Source organism: Heterocephalus glaber, unplaced genomic scaffold (assembly GCF_053883595.1).
Source record: "Heterocephalus glaber isolate CG9 unplaced genomic scaffold, H.glaber_assembly_v1.0 deba00000071, whole genome shotgun sequence".
NCBI classification, from domain to species: domain Eukaryota; kingdom Metazoa; phylum Chordata; class Mammalia; order Rodentia; family Bathyergidae; genus Heterocephalus; species Heterocephalus glaber.
In genome coordinates, this window is record NW_028258137.1 from 27,215,430 (window position 1) to 27,231,384 (window position 15,955).

Here is a 15,955-nt window from a genome sequence, read left to right on the forward strand (position 1 = left end):
CCAACCTAATGACCTCTGACCCAGAAGGAAACCACAGGAACCTGCTATGACATGAGCACCAACATCAGACTTGGAACCCTTGGGTGTTCTTCCAGCCAGTCCAGATCAAGAAGAGCCTGCTGCCTAGTGGCTCTGAGCAAGTGGCTTCACCTCTCCAGGCCTCTTTCTCTAAAATAGGAATGATTTGGCCCAGGGATTTAGCTCAGTGGTTCCGCCGCATGGCTTGCAAGGGCAAGGTTCCGAGTTCGATCTCTGGTACCAAAAAAATAAAAAAATAAAATAAAATAGGAATGATGACCACTGACCTTATTTACCTTACAGGGTAAAGAGAGGTCAATGTAAAGAAAGTACTTTAGCCAGGCATGGTGGTGCACACTTGTAATCCCAGCTACTCAGGAGCCTGAGACAGGAAGATCTCAAATTTGAAGCACAGCAAATTAACAAGACCCTGTCTCAAAGTAAAACCTTTTTTCTGGTACTGGGGATTGAACCTAGGGTCTTTGTACTGAGCTACATCCTCAGCCCTTTTAAGAAAAAAATTTAAGTCAAGGTCTTGATAAGTCACAAATTTGCCCAGGCTAGGCTCAAACTTGTACTCCTCCTGCCTCAGTCTCCCAGAGTGCTGGGGTTATGGACATGTACCACCATGCTCAGGGTCAAAATAAACATTTTTTAAAGGACTGAAGTGTAGCTCAGTTCTCCCTGAGTTCCATTCCCAGTACTGAAAAGAAAGAAAAAAGAGAAAGAAAAGGAATAAAAGTACTTGTAAAATCACAGAAGTGCTTTATGACCAAAGGCCATATTTATAAAGAAATGTGAAAATTCAATTTCTTTTCACAGGAGCACAGGGCAGGATTTTCCCACTACCTCCTGGAAGTCGGAGTGCTTCTTTACAGACCACCTTAGGCTACAGATTGTGAGTCATCAGGCCTGGGAGGGGCCCTGGTCTAGGGCTAACTGGGGCCTAGTGGACAAAATCTCCGGCCTCAGACAGACCCGGATTGAGACCCAGTGAGGCCTTTTACACCATGAGAGCTCAAGGAATTTTTGCCCTTCGTGGAGCCTCCTTGTCTTCGGGCATAAAGTGGTGGTGAGGGTGCCCAGCTTGTAGATGTAAAGATGACAAATCCAAGGCATAACTGTCCTTGTGGAATGCCTGCCAGGCAGCAAGGACTATGTCGGTCCCCACTGTGCTGGGAGTGTGCAACTGCAGTTCCCCCTTTGGTCACTAGAAGTCGCCTCTGCATCATTTCTGCTTGTGGAGGAAGGGCACTTGTGGCCTCAGAGGAGACTTGGGCTTGAGTCACCAGGGCTTCCACCGACCTGGCTGCTGCCTGGTACAACTAAGTGACACACTTATACTAGGTCAGGGCCACCTATAAGTTATGGCCTCCAGTCTAGTGCGGAAATGAGACCAATCAAATAGTCACAGAAACTATTTGTGTAGCTGAGTATGATGACCAGTCACTTAAAGTCCCAGCTAGCTATTTAAGAGACCCAGACAGGAGGACTGTTTAGGCCTAGGAGTTTGGGACCAACCTGGGTAACACAGTGAGACTTTGTCTCAAAAAAAGAAAGGCTGGCCGGGGATTTAGCTCAGTGGTGCTGCCGCCTGCCTCCTGAGTTCAATCCCTGGTATCAAAAAAAAGAAAAAAAGAAAAGAAAGAGAGAGAGAGAAAGAAAAGAAAGAAAGAGAAAAATTTTAAAAGAAAAAAACCAATTATATAGGAGCACTCTGGGAAGTTGAGGCAAGAGGATTGCAAGTTCAAGCCTAGCGTGGGTAACTTAGCAAGTCCCTGTTGCAAAGTAAAAAATGAAAATAGGGCTTGGGGTGTAGTTCGGTATGAAGGCTCTGGATTCAATCCTAGTGTTGCTAAAACAAAACAAAGCTAATTGTGTAGGTATGTGTGGTGAGTGTAGAATTAAATATTACAAACCTAGATTTGCTAATTCCTAAGTGTGATACGATGAAAAATTCATCCCCAGTACCACAAAAAGGAAGAAAGGAATGGGGTGGGAGGGAAGGAAAAAGGAAGGACCTCAGTAAATGTGGGGAAAAGGCAGGGACCATGTCCTGCAAACACAGCGAGTTTTCCAGAGGAAAGAGCCAAAGGATTCATACATTTGATCATTCTTCCATTAAAAACAAAATTGACCTGGCCATGATGGCATATGTCTGTAATCCAAGCTCCTGATCAGACATCTGGAAGGCAGAGGCGATGCCTGAGCCTGGCAGGCTGGGTTGAAACTTTTCAGACAGCGTAGATGATCCCTGCAGCAAACTCTCTTGAGGAGCCGCCCATATTCTCCTGGGGGCGTCCCTGAGCTGATTCCCCCGGGGCCCTATCGGCTCTCCCTCTGCTAAGGTCCATGCCTCCACTCTTCTCAGCTGAGCTCTCTCCACTGAAGTGGACCCCAGCCGCTGGCCAGCAGCTCCGCCTGTCAGGGCCTCTGTTTCTCCATCTCTACAGGGAATGATGGGCGAGGATCGGCTCAGAGGCAGAGTGCGCACTTAGCATGCTTAAGGCCCTGGGTTGGCTCCCAGCCCGAGAAATAGAAAAAGAAAAAAATGCCATTCACTAGCCTTACTTACTTCAAGGTAAGGGAGAACGGATGTAAAGAAAGAACACACCTGCGCCGGGGATTTAGCTCAGTGGTTCCACCGAATGCCTCACAAGTGCAAGGTCCTGAGTTCAATCCCTGGTACCAAAATAAATAAATAAATAAACAAACAAACAAATAAATAAATATAAAATAATGGGGTAAGCTTTGAATAATGAACAAAGTAAGATCTAGCATCTGATAATTAAAAGCATGGTAGGGCAGGAGCACAGCTCACTGGTAGAGCATTTGCTTAGTGTGCTTAGGACCCTGGATTCTATCCCCAGCACCACTCCCTAAAGGAAGTACGACAGCCAGATTAAAAAATAAAATCAGGGCTGGGGCTGTAGCTCAGTGGTGCTGTGCTTGCCTGATAAGTACGAGGTCCTGAGTTCAATCCCCGGTACCGGAAAATAAATGAATAAATAAATAAAATCAGAGTTGGGTGTGGTGGTGCATGCCTATAGTCCTAGCACTTGAGAGGCTGAAACAGGAGGATTGCTTCCAGTTCAAGGCCAGCCTGGTCTACATAGCAAGACCCTGTCTCAAAAAAAAAAAAAAAGAAAGAAAGAAAGAAAGAAGACTGAGGCAGGAGATACCATGTTTGAGGCCTGGCTAACTCAGCAAGATCCTGACTCAAAATAAAATAAACAGGGCTGGGGATGCAGCTCCACAGTTCCTGGATTCAATCCCCAGACCACACACCCTGCCCAGCAAAAAAAAACCCAGAGAGAGAATCAATATGAATAAATCTCATTAACAATGTGAATTGAAGTTAAAATTTATATATTTATATACTAAAAAAACTCTCAGAGAGAGAATCCAAGAAAATGTCCCAGAAGTGAAAGCCATGAGTCTCTGTGGCTTGTTTTTTGTTTTTGTTTTTGTTTTTGTTTTTTTTGGTATGGGGAATCAAACTCAGGACCTTGGGCTTGCCAGGCAGGCACTGTGCCTCTGAGCTACATCCCTGGCTATGAGTTTCTATATTTAATCTAGTAGTCAAACTTTTAAGAACCACAGACTGGAAAAAAAGACAAAACCTTAGTTCTCTGCAAAGTGGGGCAGGGGGACACAACACGGAGTTCTCAGTATCATTTAACATTATTGTAAGATGCTTCAAAATTCAAAATGAAGGGCCGGGATTTAGCTCAGTGGTTCTACCACCTGCCTTGAAGCGCAAGGTCCTGAGTTCGATCCCTGGTACCAAAAAAAAAGAATTCAGAATGAAAATGATTTTCAACCTAGGTTTCAGTATGCAACCAAGCCATCAGTTAGGTGTGAGGCTGAAATAATGATATTTTCCAGTAAGCACAGGGTAATTAAATTTGCATCCCAACAACCTTTCTTAGTGAAAGAAAACCCGGCATGGTGGCTCATGCCTGTAATCCCAGCAGTCTGGAGGGTGAGTAGGAGGATACTAAGTTCAAGCGCAGCCTGGGCAATTTAGCAAGAACCTATCTCAAAATTAAAATCAAAAAGGGCTGAAAATGTAATTCAGTGCTAGGGTGCTGGGTTCAACCTCCAGGACTATACACACGCGCACACACACACACACACACACACACACGCACACACAAAAGTCAGTGAAAGATATGGTACAGTAAAATTGAGCTCTAAATTAAGAAACAGGCAGAGTATCCAAATGCAAGGCATCAGCCTCAGAAAAATGACCAGCATGGTTTCAGAAAGACAGCTGGGCAGCTGTTCAAAAGTTGGCCAGTTCTGTTGGAGCAGGAATGTGGGGTGCTACAGAAGGAAGGTCCCCAAGAGTAAGAATAAAGAGGTAAGGAGCAGCACTAGATATAGATGGAATTGGGACAAGGAACTAATGGCATTTGATAAAAGCTTTTTTGTAGCACTTGATTTTTTCTTTCCTTAAATTCTTTTATTGGTACAGTTTAGGTATACCATACATTTACATTTATCATTGGGTGCTTGTACCTGTACATGGTGTATCTTGGTTTTCACTTTTTTTTCCCCATTATGTGTGCACCCTTCACCCCCTCCACCCTTCCCTATTTACCCTTTCCATTTTTTTCTTTTCTCATAATTTTCCCTTTCCCTTCTTTCCTTTCCCTATCCCCTCCCACCACCCCTACCCCTTTGGACCTTTTTCTATTTCAAAGTATCAATTATTCGTTATTAATCCTTTTAATCCTTATTTACACTTTCAGTTTCTCACACTAGAGAAGGTATTCGGTATTTACACATGTGTGTCCTATTTATTTCACTTAAGAGGATGGCCTCAATATACATCCATTTAGCTATAAATGACTCTAGTTTCTCACTCCTTATGGCTGAGTAGTACTCCATTTTATTAAAAAAAATCTTTTTTTTTCTTAAATTATTTTTTTGGTACATTTTAGGTATACAACACAATTATATTTCTCACTGGGAACTTGTACCTTTACATGATGACTCTTGGTTCTTATTTTTTACCCATTCCTAGCCCTCCCTTCACCCCCTCCACCCTTCCCTATTTACAAAGATTTTATTTCCATTTTTTCCATTTCTCATCATTTTTCCTTTTCCTTTCCCTTGCCCGTCCCACTACCCCTACCCCTTTGGGCATTTTCTTCCTATTTTGCATTATTGATTATTCATTCTAATCATTGGTACATTTTAGGTATACCATATAATGACATTCATCATTGGAAATTTGCACCTTTACATAATCTCTCTTGGTTCTTATTTTTCACCCTTGCCCAGCCTTCCTTTCAACCCCTCAGTTCCTCCCTATTTACAAAGATTTTGTTCCTATTTTTCCACTTTCTCATATTAATTCCATACCCTTCTTTCCTTTCCCCTACCCCTCCCACTTCCTTCCCCTTTGCCCCTTTTCTTCCTATTTCACATTACCTATTATACATTTTAGTGCTTATTTACACTTTCAGTTTCTTACACCAGAGAAACTATTTGGTATTTACACATGTGTGTCCTATTTATTTCACTTAAGAGTATCTCCTCAATGTGCATCCATTTAGCTATAAATGTCTCTAATTTCTCCTTTTTTATGGCTGAGTAGTACTCCATTTTATAAAAAAAACCCACATTTTCTTTATCCAGTCTCCAGTTGATGGGCATTTGGGCTGTTTCCAAGTTTTAGATATCACAAACTGTGCTGCTATGAACATGGGTGCACATATATCACTGTGGTATGATTCTTTTAATTCTTTGGGGAAGATCCCCAGCAGTGGAATAGCAGGGTCAAATGGGATTTCCAGTCCTAGTTCTTTGAGGTATCTCCATACTGATTTCCACAGTGGTTGCACCAGTCTACACTTCCACCAGCAGTGGAGCAGGGTTCCTCTTTCCCCACAGCCCCACCAGCATTTGTTATTGGTTGATTTCATGATAGCAGCCATTCTTTGTGGAGTGAGGTGGAATCTCAGCATTGTTTTCATTTGCATCTCTCGAATGACCAGTGATGTTGAACATTTTTTCATGTATTCATTTGCTATTTCTACTTCCTTGTCTGAAAAGTGTCCGTTCATTTCAGATGCCCATTTTTGGATTGGGTCTTTAAATTTGGGAGGTCTGATCTTTTTAAGTTCTTTATAGATTCGAGATAGTAGACCTTTGTCTGGGGAAAAGCAGGTGAAGATTTTTTTCCACATTGTGGGTTGTCTCTTCACACTGCTGGTCGTTTCTCTTGCTGTGCAGAAGCTTTTTAATAAGAAGAGATCCCACTTGTTGATTGTTTGTGCTAGTTCATGGGCAACTGAGGTTTTATTCATAAAATCTTTTCCTACACCAATGTCTTCAAGAGTTCTACCTAACCTCTGTTTCAACTGGTTCAGAGTTTATATTTTAATATTTAGATCTTTAATCCATTTTGATTTTACTTTAGTGCATGGTGAGAGATATAGGTCTAGTTTTAATCTTTGGCAAATTGAAACCTAATTTTTCCAGCACCATTTATTAAAGAGGCTATCTTTCCTCCAGTGAGGGTGTATGGTTCCTTTATCAAAGATAAGATGGCTGAGTGTGTCTGGCATTGTTTCTGCATCTTCTAAACTGTTCCATTGGTCCTCAGGTCTGTTCCTTTGCCAGTACCATGCTGTTTTTATCACAGTAGCTTTGTAGTAAAGTTGCAGGTTGGGGATTGTGATACCCCCTGCCGTGTCTCTGTTACCTAGAGTTGCTTTTGCTATTCTGGGTCTCTTCTTGTTCCAAAGGAATTTTTGGATTGTTTTCTCACGGTCCGTGAAGTATGCTGCTGGGATTTCAATTGGAATTACATTGAATCTATATGTCAGTTTTGGAAGTATGGCCATTTTCACTATATTAATCCTTCCTACCCAGGAGCAGGGGATGTCTGTCCATTTTCTGATATCATCTTCAATCTCTCTTTTCAGAGTGCCATAGTTTTCAGAGAAGAGGTCTTTGATTTCTTTCATTAGGTTGATTCCTAGGTATTTCAGTTTTTTGGATGCTATTGTGAAAGGAATTATTTGCCCTATTTCTCTCTCAGTGAGTCTGTCATTCGTGTAGAGGAAAGCTACTGACTTTTGTGTGTTGACCTTGTAACCAGCTACTTGACTGAATTTGGTTATTAAGTCTAGAAGACTTTTGGTGGAGTTCTTGGGGTCTTCTATATAGAGTATCGTGTCATATGCAAATAATGACAATTTGACTTCTTCATTTCCTATCTTTATTCCTTTTATTTCTTTCTGTTGTCTAATTGCCGTGGCTAATGTTTCCAAAACTATATTGAACAAGAGTGGTGATAGTGGACATCCTTGTCTTGTTCCTGATTTTAGTGTGAAGGATTTCAGGTTTTGGCCATTTAGTATGATATTGGCTGTTGGAAAAAAACCACGTCTTTATCCAGTTTCCAGTTGATGGGCACTTGGGCTGTTTCCAAGCTTTAGCTATTGCATACTGTGCCACTATAAACATGGGTGCACATATATCTCTGTGGTATGATTCTTTTAATTCTTTTGGGAAAATACCCAGCAGGGGAATAGCTGGGTCAAATGGGGCCCTAGTTCTTTGAGGTATCTCCACACTAATTTCCGTAGTGGTTGCACCAGTCTGCACTCCCACCAACAATGGAGAAGGGTTCCTTTCTCCCCACACCCCTGCCAGCATTTTTTATTGGTGGATTTCTTTTTTCTTTTTTTTTTTGTACTGGGGATCGAACTCAGGTCCTTGTGCTTGCACAGCAGGCGGCGAAACCACTGAGCTAAATCCCGCGCATTGGTTGATTTCTTGGTAGCAGCCACTCTTTTTGAGGTGAGGTGGAATCTCAGTGTTGTTTTCACCTGCATCTCTCAAATGACCAGTGATGTTGAACTTTTTTCGTATGTTTATTTGCTGCTTTTACTTCTTTGTCTGAGAACTGTCTGTTCATTTCAGATGCCCATTTTTGAATTGGGTCCTTAAATTTGGGGGGTCTGATTTTTTTCAGTTCTTTATAGATTCTAGATAGTAGCCCTTTGTCTGAGTTACAGGTGCTAAAAAATTTTTTCCCCACATTGTATGTTGTCTGTTAGCTCTGTTGGTGGTTTCTCTTGCAGAGCAGAAGCTTTTTTAATAAGATGAAATCCCAGTTGTTGAGTCTTTCTACTAGTTCCCGTGCTACTGAGGTTTGGTTCATGAAGTCTTTTCCTATGCCAATACCTTCAAGAGTTCTACCTAACTTATCTTTCAGCAAGTTTAGTGTTTCTGTCTTAATATTTAGATCTTTAATGCCCTTAGATCTTAGTTTAGTGCATGGTGATAGATATGGGTCTAGTTTTAATCTCTGGCAGGTTGAAATCCAGTTTTTCCAACACCATTTATTAAATAGGCTATCTTTCCTCCAGTGAGGGTGGTTGGCTCCTTTGTCAAAGATGAGGTGTCTGAGTATGTCTGGAGTTGTTTCTGCATCTTCTAATCTGTTCCACTGATCCTCCGGTCTGTTTGTTCTCCAGTACCATGCTGTTTTTATCACAGTAGTTTTGTAGTATAGCTTGAAGTTGGGTATTGTGATATCCCCAGCCATGTCTCTGTTGCCTAGAATTGCTTTTGCTATTCTATGTCTCTTCTGTGTACTACTTGATTTTTAAGATTTATTTTTTTGTGGGGCTGAGAATTGAACTTAGGGTCTTGCACATGTTAGGCAAGCACTCTACTGCTGAGGTACACTCTCAACCCCTAAATTTATTTTATTTTATAGTTGTTTGTTTGTGGTACTGGAGTTTGAGCTGCGGTCCTTCACACTGAGCTACATCCCCAGCCCTTTTATTATTTATTTTGAAACAGGTTCTCACTAAATTGCACTATTGGAAGTGGGCACCCCAGTGCCTCAGGGATGGTTGGGCGGGATGCTGTTTCCTCTCCACCTTGGGTGAGGAGGCCTGAGGGGAAGCAGATCCCCACCCCACCGAGTTCTTCACAAGGAGCTCCGATATCCCTAAGTCTCCTCTCTTGAATTTGGCCTTAAGGATTGAAATCTTTCTGGATGGAGCCTGAGCTCTGGTCACGCTGTGACCTAGGCACAGTCCCTCTGTCTTCTGGTCCCTCATTTGCAAAATGCAAAGGTGAGATTCTGTGGTTCCTGCCAGCTCTGGCAGATCACATTGTCTTCAGCCTCTCTTCCCAGGTCCCCAAGCCAGATAGATAATAAATAGAAGCTCTCCTGTGATTGCACTTTGAAAAGAAAAAGAAGTAGAACAATCAAGAAGAGAAAGAGGAAGAAAGGAGGGGGATGCAAAAGAAGCAGCATTTTAAAACTAAGAGCCATTGCTGGGCATGCTGCTGTGCACCTATAGTCAGGCTGCTTGATAGACTGAGGCAGGAGAATTGCCAAGTTTGAGGACAGCCTGAGTAATTTTGTGAGATCCTGTCTCCAAACAAAAATTCAAAAATTCAAAGGGCTGGGAGCCAGGTGTGGTGACACACACCTGTAATCTCAGCACTCTGGGAGCTTAGAAAAGAGAATTCTAGGGCCAGGGATTTAGCTCAGTGGTTCTGCCACATGCCTCGAAAGCAAAAGGACCAGAGTTCGATCCCCGGTACCAAAAAAAAAAAAAAGAGGATTCTAAATTTGAGCCCAGCCTGTGTAACTCTGTGACTCAGAGAGACCCTATATCCAAAAAGGGGCATTGGGGAAAGGGAGAATGGGGGAGAATGGGGATCCCCAGTTTGCCCCTGACACACACACACACACACACACACACACACACACACACACACCCCAAAAAACCAAACCAAAACAAAACTTCAAAGCCATTACATGGAAATCTGAATATCTGGCTTTTCTGAGAAATTTGATTACCTGTCAGTGCTGGTCCTTGGTCCTGCTTGGAAACCACTAGCTAGACTTGGATGCATTCCACTCTCTGGTTCACTTCAGTTCCAACCTTGATGCTTTCCCATGTATGTATGTGCCATGCTCTGCCTGGCTCCCAGGAACTTCTGAGTTTGGGAGCCCTGCAACAAACCTTGAACCAAATCAGCCAATTCCCCCTTGCTCTATGCAACTGAGCATCCTCTCTGAGGCTCTGAAGTGCCAGGAGCATCAGAGCCATCCAGAAACTCAGGCCAAGGAAGGGAAGAGGACTGGCCAGGAACATGCAAGGCTGTGTGACAGACATAACCTCTCAGCTTCACCATGAGCTTTGGCAGTTCACAGACACCACATCTGCCCTGCTTGTCTGGCTGCTTATGATTAACAGGGGCCCAGGGAGAAGCAACCTGACCCTCCAATTGGGCCAGGTCCTAGGAACACCAGTATTAGTATAGGAGAGGTTTGGTCCGGGGATTTAGCTCAGTGGTTCTGCCTCCTGCCTCGAAAGCACAAGGTGCCAAGTTTGATCCCCAGTACCAAAATATATATATAAATATATATATATACATATATATGTATATATATATACATGAGAGGTTTCTATGTGGTGGACATCAGATAACCAGAACCAAGTGACCATTCTCCTTAACCAAATTCCTGATTATCATATTAATCCCCTACCTATTCTGAGACTATAGGAATAAACAAACTCAGTTTCTTTTCTGTTGTTTTGTTTTTGTTTTGTTTTATTATACATTCATTATATTTTTATTTTCAATTTTTATTTTTTAGTAGTGCATAATGATCACATTCCTAATGGGGAGTTGTAGATGTATATAACACATCTTAATTCTTTTTGTAACCACTTCCCCTTCTCCTGGTTCCCTTCCCATTTGCAAAAAAATCTATCTCCCTGTTTTTTAATGCTAAATATGTGTCATTATTATTATTATCATTATTATTATTTGGTACCAGGGATCAAACTCAGGACCTTGTGCTTGTGAGGCAGGCAGGAGAACCACTGAGCTAAATCCCCAGCTCTATCTCCTTATTTATAGGGAATGGGAAAGGGGACGTTACCAGAACCCCTGCAACAGGCCCTGGTCTCCTGTGAGCCATAACATTACAAAGCTAATTGGAGAATAAAGACAGGAAACCAGCATTAGAGAAAAGGGTGGGTCTAAGGCCTGATCAGTGCTGCTCTACACAGAAAAAACAAAGGCGCTCCGAGCTTGCCACTTTTTATTGCGTTCATTAGGAATATCAGATGACGCAAAGGGCAGTGATAATCCTAAATTGACATGGACGAGGATCTTATAATCAGAGGAAGTATCAGATGACTCAGAGGGTAGTGGTAATCTATGAGGATGAGGATCTTATGCTTACGAGGATCTTAGGTCCATGAGGAGCTTATGCTGATTAGGACAGTGAGATGAACAAAAATGTTCTTATAACAGTAGGTGGAATGAGTTAAGCTATAAGGAATTTGTCCCTCCCCAGGTGAAACCTTTCTCCTTCTCTTTTTGTTTTTTGGTACCAGGGATTGAACTCAGGACCTTGCACTTGCAAGGCAGGAGGTGGCAGGACCACTGAGCTAAATCCCTGGCCCCAACATTTCTCTTTTTGTATTACTAATCGGTCGTTCTCAAAGACTCCGGATGTCTTCAGCTGATGTAATCTTGCCTTTGAGCATCACAGCATCACAGGACCATTGAGGCCTCAGTTGTGACCAGAGGCAAAATGTTTCGGCATGCCATAGCTGGCCCATAGGCAAGAAGACTTAGGCCTCATACAGCCCTAATCATAATTTAATTATGAAATGATTTTTTCCCAAAAAATTATGTAGAATGGCTCCCGACACTTGTTTCCTATTATCTTTTATTTTTCTCTTTGTTTATATTGCAGGTTTCATACAAGAGAAACCATGTGATATTTAAGCTTATATGTCTGATTTATTTCACTTAATATTATTGTCTCAAGGTACATCCATTTTCCTACAAATGAGCCAAGCCCAGTTGATGGGGATTTGGGGTGTTTCCAAGATTTAGCTATTACAAACTGTGGCGCTAGAAACATGAGTCTGTGTATATCACTGTGGTAGGATGCTTTTAATTCTTTCCAGAAGATACCAAGAAGGGGAATAGCTGGGTTGAATGAAACCTCTAGTTTTAGTTTTTTGAGGAATCTCCACACTGATTTCCACAGTGGTTGCACCAATCTACACTTCCACCAAGAGTGGAGAAGGGTTCCTTTTTCCCCATAGTCCCTCGAGCATTTCTTATTGGTTGACTTTCTTTTCTTTTCTTTTTTCTTTCTTTCTTTCTTTCTTTCTTTCTTTCTTTCTTTCTTTCTTTCTTTCTTTCTTTCTTTCTTTCTTTCTTTCCTTCTGGTACAGGGAATCGAACTCAGGACCTTGCACTTGTAAAGGCAGGCAGTGACACCACTGAGCTAAATCCCCGACCCATATTGGTTGATTTCTTGCTAACAGCCATTCTTTCTGGAGTAAGATGGAATCTCAGTGTTGTTTTAATTTGCATCTCTTGAATGACCAGTGATGTTGAGCATTTTTTCATGTATTTATTTGCCATTTCTACTTCTTCATCTGAAAAGTGTCTATTCATTTCAAATGCCCATTTTTTATTGGGAGTCTAATTTAAATTGAGGGGTCTGATTTTTTTTGAGTTCTTTTTATACTCTAGATAGTAGTCCTTTGAGGAATAGCTGCAAATTTTTTTCCCCATTCTGTGGGTTAGGTTGCTCTTCACTCTGTTAGTTGTTTCATTTGCTGTGCAGAAAGTTTTAAATTTGATATGATCTCATTTGTTAATTCTTGGCACTATTTCTTGTACAGATGAGGTTCTGTTCAGAAAGTCCTTGACTACATCTATGTCTTCAATAATTTTTTTTTTTTATGAGATAGAGTCTCGCTGTGTAGTTCAGGCTGGCCTTGAACTCACTGTGTGTAGCCCAGGCTGGCCTAGAACTCATAGCAATCCTGCTGCCTGAACTTCCAGTGTGCTGGGATTACAGGCAAGGGCCACCATGCCCAGCTTGTCTTCAAGAATTTTACTTATTTTGTTTTCTAACAGATTAAATATTTCTATTTTAACATTTAGATCTTTGATCCATTTTGATTTTAGCTTAGTGCTCGGGTCTGGATTGCATCTTCTGCATGTGTATAGCCAGTTTTCCCCGCACCATTTATTAAAGAGGATATTTTTCCTCTAGTGTATGTTTTTGGTCCCTTTGTAAAAGGTCAAATGGCTCCATGTGTCTAAGATTGTTTCTCTACCCTCTATTCTGTTTCAGTGATCCACATGTCTGTTTTTGTGCCAATACCATGCATTTTTATCACTGTACCTATGTAGCATAATTCGAAGTCCAGGATTGTGATGCCTCCTTCTTTGCTCTTGGTGCCCAGGATTGCTTTTGCTATTCTGGCTCTCTTCTGGTTCCATATGAATTTTAGGATTGTTTTCTCTAGTTCTGTAAGGAATGTTTAGGCCCTTTTAATAGCCATTTACTTTCAATCTCTGTATGTGACCTAACATCTTAGTGACTTCTATGTAAAATTCTTGGAATGTTTAGCTAAGCTTGCTAACCCTCTATCCCCCACCAACCCTGAGGCCAAGAATGCTATAAGATAATGTCTGAATCCTGTAGAAGAGATTTCCCCAGTTCGGTGTAGCCTGCCCAATTTATGCTCCCACCAAGGTAACTGGCGAATGTGTTGTACAGTGGCCATGAAAGCTCACGGAAAGGAAAGTGTATCTGTGTGCGCTGGTAGTGGCTGTGGTTCCTACAGGCAGGCACAGGACTTGCAGGCACACTGAAACCTGGGAGCGCGGAGCCAGGCTGGAACAGCTGAGGAGTCCCTGACTTTTCCCAGGCCTGGCTCCTGCTCGCTTGGCTGGGCTGGTGGTCTGGTGAGCGCTGAGCAGCCCTGGGCCAAGGCGTGTCCTGGCAGATGGGAGGTGAGGAGCTGGATGGAGCACCACAGGACACCAGCTCAGACTGCCGAGGAGAGACAGCACATGTAAGGTCAGATGGACCCACAAGGACGAGCGCTGAGCGAGCACCTTGGTGAAGCACTTTGACAGCAGGACTGGAAGTTCCTGGCCAGCCACTTTCCTGACAGTGTGGATCGTCGGTGCCAGTCTTGGTGGCTGAGGGTTTTGAGTCAGGATCTTTTCAAGCACCCATGAACCAAAGGGGAAGCCCGGAAGGTCACTGAGCTGGTTGTGGAGTATGTCAGGGAGCGGTGGACACTAATTGTCAAGTGCCTGAAGGGAAAGCAGTGAGCACAGGCACAACCTCCCGGACACTGAGGTGCAGAAGTCCGCTGAACTAAGAAGGAGGGTTGTATCATTTGTTTTTGTTTTGTTTTGTTGATTTGTTTGCTCATTTGTTTTCTTTCTTTCTTTCTTTCTTTCTTTTAATTTATTTTTTTTTTTTGAGACAGGATCTTGCTATGTAGCTCAGGCTGGCCTCGAACTCGTGGTGATCTTCCTACCTCAGCCTCCCAAGTGCTAGGTTTATAGGTAGGTGCCACCATGCCCAGCTCAGGACTGTATCGTTTGGGAAGCTCACAAATTGCTGGGCAACTGCTGGGCCATGATCACCAATATGCTATTGGGGAGTACAGATGATGCACAATGCTGTGAAGAACCCCTGGACCTCCACCATCAAAAGGTGGACATGGGAGGCTTCTTTGGCAAATCTAAAGGCTGCAAACCTGCTGTGCAGTTGCTGCTGGAGCCCAAGGACCAGGACCACCACCAAGGCACCCAGCCTATGGAAGGGCAGGGAAGGCTTATGAGCAGCTGGCCCCCTGAGCCCCCTACCTGAAGGAAGAGGAGGGGACTGAGGAGGAAGCCTCAGCAGCGACACTTCTAAGAACCAGGAGCTGGACACAGTGCAACACCAGGTCACTGGGAGGAGCTCCCCAAGCAAGAAGACCAGGCGAGCTCTGCCAGAAACAAGCCTGCCCTACATACAAGTAGGGGATGGAGGTGGCAAACACCCTCATCCCTGCTATGGGCTGTAGCCTCTCTGAAGCCCTAGACTTTCAGATGATGGGACCCACATATAATTTCACCACTAAGAATCCTGAGGCAGGAGAATCGCTGTGAGTTCGAGGGTAGTGTGAACTACAGAGTGAGTTCAAGGCCAATTTGAACTACAGAGCAAAACCCTGTCTCAAAAAAAAAAAAAGAGATCGAGTCACACCCAGAGGGTTGATGTGGCCTCAGTCAATTCAGTCTCCTTAAGGAGCATTCTGCAGAGCCAGCAGCAGTGGCAGCCCTGTGCAGCTCCAAGCATCACAGCAGCCACAGCAGCAGTGCCTCCCAGCCCCAGGCTGCTGCATGGGGGCCCAGGGTGTCTGAGTACTGCCTGGGTGGCCACGTCATCTCAGACCTGAGCCATGGCGGCAGCACCAGCTCATCATCCCCATCTCCCTCAGCACTGAGGGCAGGGGCTCAGGCATCAGCACACTGCCCTCCATGCTCAGGTGGCAGAAGAAGTGGCTTGTGGCCACTGGACAATGCCAGCATGTCGTTCTCTGACTCCTGCATCAGCCTCACACCTAAAAGCCTGCCCATCAAGGCCCTGCCTTTCTCATCCTCCCAGGTTCTGAAACTGCAGAATAAACAAGACACCCTGGAGCTTGAGAGTCCCTCGCTGATGCCCATTCCAGCACACAGCCAAAATGTGGTGGTCACCACATCCCAGCACTGGGATAGGCAGCCATGCACCTGAAGCATGGCCCATCTGCATCCCTGAATCAGAATACTCCAGGACCACACTCCTCACAGGACAAGCCCATCAGGAATGCCCTGACCCAACCCCTGGAAGAGGGCTTGAAGGGGGGCTGTGCTCCAAGGCTGGCATCGAGCTCATCATCAAGGAGGATCCAAAGCTGGAGAAGCAGATGTGGAAGCCTGGGCTACAACAGAGCCCTACCAAGAAAGCCTGGAAGTTTCTGGCTCTGGGCATCAAGGGTGAGGACGTGAAGCTGATGATGTCACACTGCCCAGGTCTCTGCCCTTGCAGGTAAGTGTCCCTTCCAACTCCTCC

General features: G+C 43.7%; 1 pseudogene; it reads left to right on the top strand.

Annotated features, from left to right (window-relative positions):
• Positions 1 to 3,966: 3,966 nt before the first annotated feature.
• On the top strand, positions 3,967 to 15,637 carry LOC110348727 (myb-related protein B pseudogene; annotated as a pseudogene).
• The last annotated feature ends 318 nt before the right edge of the window (positions 15,638 to 15,955 follow it).